The following is a 5095-nucleotide window of genomic DNA, read 5'->3' on the forward strand; positions in this document are numbered from 1 at the left end:
TTCATTGTCTTCCACATTGAAAATGGAGTATCCTTCCCATGGAGACTCGAGATAATATGGTCTCGAACTCGCTCAAGGATGATCCGTCTCGCCTTCGCCACACACTTCTTCCACTCAGCCAACTCTTGTGCATTAGTTAAAGCTGGCTTTAGGATTTCTTGATCAATTAATTCCTTTAAGCCATTGTCTTCTAATACAACCTCCATTCTATCTTTCCATGCTATGTAATTCGAGCTACCTTCCAAGGCATACACGAGTCTCAAGCCATAGAATGCCATTGGCCAACCTTGAAGTATGATATGAATTCGATTTGCACCTCAACCCCGAACTTCAAACTTTGAATTATATTCTCAGTATACTGTTCACAGCTCTGATACCATGTAGAAAATATCTACAAATCCACCTCTCATACCATGTATAAAATCTGGTGCAAGTTAACCCGATAATTTAATATAAATCAAAGCAGAATACTACAACCTACTTCTATTATCAATTTGAGGAAGCTTAAAGATCGAGTTGAACAATATAACTAGAAGAAGAAGAATCAATGCACAATACACATGAAAATACTTTGGGGAAAGCCTCAGCTAAAAACCCCACACTATCTGTATTATCATACAAGGTGGAAATACATAGGAATTATACAAAGCCTTAGCTCTCACAACTATCCAGCTCTCAGTACAATCCTGACAGATGCTCACAGGCAATCTTGGCTTCTTTTCAACCTTCCTCTCTACCCTCCAAGCTCCTATTTCATTGCGTTGTTCCTTGTGGATGATTCTCCTATTACCAAGTGGATGATCTCCCCCAAAATTGCGCAATCCTCAAGGATTAAATCCTTGATTGCATGCATGAGTTTTCTCCATGAGAAAACACATGCAACTGATAGTACAGTGTCATTGAATTTAATCTCAACTGGGTCTTTATCAGAATAAACATGCATGAGTTTCTAATGAGGGAATATTCAGTTAACTGGAGTAGCATTAGTTGAGCGCATGCATGCATCAACTGACTGTTAACTCATTATTAGTTCCTCAAATAGTTTGGAACTAATTTAATTGGACTTAACTCAGTAAACTGAGTTAACTAATTACAACTCAAATATAACTCAATCTTATCTGCTTAATTTAAGGGATAAATGACTTCAGAAAGACTTCTAACTTGAATTTTTCCAACTAATTAATGTAAAAGAAATTAATTAATCATTTCCAAGTAGCTGTTAAGACTAAATTCGATTTTAATTCACAATTTAATTCAACGACAAATTAAATTGGAATATTCTTGTTGCCATATTTCAACAATAAGAAGGTATTTTAGTAAATGTTTCCATTTCTTTAACACAACAAGTCACTCCTCAATCAACTACGCATGTTCAAGTTTCTTCTTTAGATTCTCAAGAGAAAACTACTTCAGAAAATCAAGTGATTAATGATATTATCAAAGACTAGAAAATATTTAAAGAGATTACATCAGAGCTTGTTAAACCAATAAAAGAGATAATAATTCCCGAAACAAGTGCTATGAATTCTGTTGGACAAAAATCAGTGGATGTCTCCCCTAATACCTCAAAAACTGCTCCTGCAAAATTAAGTTTTATTACTAAAACTCCTATCCATTCTTAGCCTAGTTTGGAGACGATTCCAACGTATCCAAATGCTATTATTTAGTTGAACATTGAAGAAATACCACCTACAGAGGTATTCTACAACCCAAACTACAAGACCATTCTTAAAAAGAGCAGGAAGAAAAGGAAGGTCGTTGAGACACATGTCTCAACAACAACTACTACTTTACCAACAACCTCCTTGGAGATAGTTATTAGCAGCACTTGACGAGGAAATTGAGGAATTGAATCAATATGCAGGGGCTTATGCTTCTTCCAGTATAGACAAATCAACAAAATTAAAATAATTTATTAGACAAAAAGATGAAAGAATACAAAAACTAGAACAACATTCCTCGCAAGCTCATTCCCAAATTCAAGTTCAAGTATCTTTGGCCAGAGGCCAATATGAGTCTGAAATCAAGAAAAGGGATGACAAGCTAGGTGAATTACAAGTGAAGATAAAATAATTTGAGGCAAATGATTTATACCTTGATAATTTTAAGCATGAAGATCATGAATTAAATCAATAACTTCAACATGAGCAACAACTTATCTGCAACAAATTCAGTACAATTCATGCTAAAAAAAATTGGTCAATTATTTTCTTGATGCTGTTATTGATATTGAAATCCATTGTGATGAAACCAAGCACAAACTCAATGAGTTTTTTCAATGGCAAAAGGATCCTAAAGGTTCTTTCCAAACTTACCCAATATTAATGAAATGTAAAAGTCTAAGGTTCTTCATATTTGAAAGAATAATATACACTTGGTTAAAGACTTAGTAAAAGATACTAAAATAATTTCTAATTTTTTTATTCAATCTATCACCTAATCACTTAAAGAAGCAAAAATATTGCCAAGTGATTCATAGGAGACTCCCTTGGAAGCAGAAATATTAAGAGCAAAATGGAAAAATGATAGGGCAAAGTTTCATGAAAGGATTGACCAATTGTCAAAAGTAATTTTCGATATGACTTGGGAATTACTCATAAAACCTCACGGGTACCTACAAGTAACCAAGGTCATCATTGAACAAGAAAATCAATTACTACCATCCTTGCAAGCTCAGGTATATAGTTGTCAAGTGAGCATTAGACCTCACCTCCTCTCGATCTGGCACATCTTCTAGAAGTCTATCAACAATGTCAAGCACCCACTAGCTCTTCATCAACAATTGTCCTTCCGAATTGAATATTTCATTTCACTTTGTAACAAAACATCTATTTTCTTATAGTTTGTTTTTGCTTTATTTGAGAGAATACCAGAGATGTAACTATTTTCTCTTTTTGTTTGAAAAACCATTTAAACCACTCTCAGTCTCAAAATTAATGGTTTTGAAATTTTGAAAGAAAATACCCTATTGTGCCTTTGTACAAGTCTATTTTCTAGTACAATTTGAACCACTTTTCTTTCCATGATTTGGTGATCTGAATCACTTCAACTACCATAATTAACCAATATATTTTACTTTTGTTAGGTTAGCAAAATTGCATGTAAAAGAGTATTGAACAACCACATGTCCATGCTTTAAGGAAGATAAAAGATAACATCAACCATCATATCAATGAACACAAACACATTGATAATAGAGTTCACCCAGTGTGGGTTACATCTCCGGGCTCTAGTGTCAAGAGTGGGGAGGTTGCTTCATTAAATGATGCAAATGATAATGAGGTACATGGTATGTTCTTTGTCATTAAAAGGATGAATACTCTCAATCAGAGTGGCTTGTCTCTACACAAGACATTCTCCCTGCAGGAACTCTCACTCAAATGGGTCCTCCTTCAACATGACAAGCTAAACAAATCTCACATGATGTTGCAACAAGTATCCCTCAACATAATGGTAATCAGGGATCTCAATAATAAATACATTATCTCAGAAAATCAAGAAGAGAGACATGGCATAACTACATTATATACCTCCACTTTCGAAGATGCTCGAAAAATGCAAAGCTCACCTTCTGAAATGGACTGCACCATTGAATTCATGGCAATGAGTGGTGTACAATCGATTGTAAACTTGTCCAATTCTGACACAGTCAAATTTTGGACCCTAGGGAATCTTGAAGATTCCCCCAAATATTCTTTCTTGAAGAAGGCCAAAAAATCTGTTTCTCGGATGAAGATTCTGAGCCCGCCACTGTGCTCCCTACGAAATTCTGTGAAAAATGACTATAAATTCGACATCATTCTATCTCGGTCAAAATCTGCTTCCAAGGGAAACTTTTAGATTCCACAAGATTCTCCAAAGATTCCTTGATGTTGGACACCTACATTTCTGATACTCATATGGAGATTCTGTAAACATTATAACAATTATACCTCGTGGAGAATCTTTTAGGCATCAATTGATTCTCCTACATCAAGGTTCTACATCTTTGACTGGGCATGGTTCCGCACTTCGCGGTTCCGCTCTCCTCCGTTGGTCGCTCTATGTTCATATGGAAAATGATGGGTTAAATAAGTGTGGGTGGAGGAATTACCAAGGCGCATGGTCATTGGCGCAATGGATAACATTGGAGGTTGTTTGGGGGCATGCAAGGGTCAAACCCTCACGCACCCAAAATAGTCTTGTTTGTTTTGATATATATTGCAACATTATATATATCGTGTAAGGACCGAGGGTGGCAGGGTTTGACTGCCTTCCACCCCATATATAATATTAATATATGGCTGTTGGGGTGGGTGGATCTGGCGGGTCCGACTTGCTCCCCTTTTTTAATAGTATATATTTTTTTATAACAACATGGGCCTTTTTTTAAATTTTCCAAAGTTAAGGGATATTAGATGAATTAACCATCCCACAAATTTTCCCATTCTCAGGAGCCAAATTCCATGCATCAGCCCCGGTCAGTTTGTAGCCTCCTTAACCCTGCCACTTGGCCATGTTTGACCCAAACTTTGACTGTGAATAACTCGACCATACAAGCTCGGATTTGAGTGTTATTTGCACTCTTGGAATCAGGGAGGCAAGCACTACAATCTGGGTTTTATTTAGCTTCCATCTAACCATTTTGTTTTTTGAATTGTTTTGAGTCCTCTTTGACTTTTGAGTGTTTTTGGATCCCTTGGATCATTCCTCCCCATTAAGGAGCTTTTGGTCCTCCAAAAGAATGATCATAATATGCAACTGCTGTGTACATTGTTTTCACCACAAATGTCCTAATAGGTCACCCTTCCTTCTCCTTCATCTTCTTTCTTCAGAGCCATACACGATGAACCAACACCTGCATCCTCTACAAACCTGTAGTACAATCTTTACAAATTACATGCTCAATTACATGACCAATCATGACCCAAGCATCCCCATACTTTCCATGAGTTTATACCACATACTCTTTGGTCAAGTTTACATCATAATATAAAAAATACCCCAGCTATCAATACAAGGTCAAAATATCATCGTTGCTTTAACAAGTGATGGAAAACACATCTTCACTTTTACAACTTAAACTGCGACACATGATTTTAAAAATGAGGCCATG

This window comes from Pinus tabuliformis, chromosome 9, assembly GCF_031772625.1.
Source record: "Pinus tabuliformis cultivar Carrire ecotype Pingquan chromosome 9, CPIR1, whole genome shotgun sequence".
In the NCBI taxonomy this organism is placed as follows: domain Eukaryota; kingdom Viridiplantae; phylum Streptophyta; class Pinopsida; order Pinales; family Pinaceae; genus Pinus; species Pinus tabuliformis.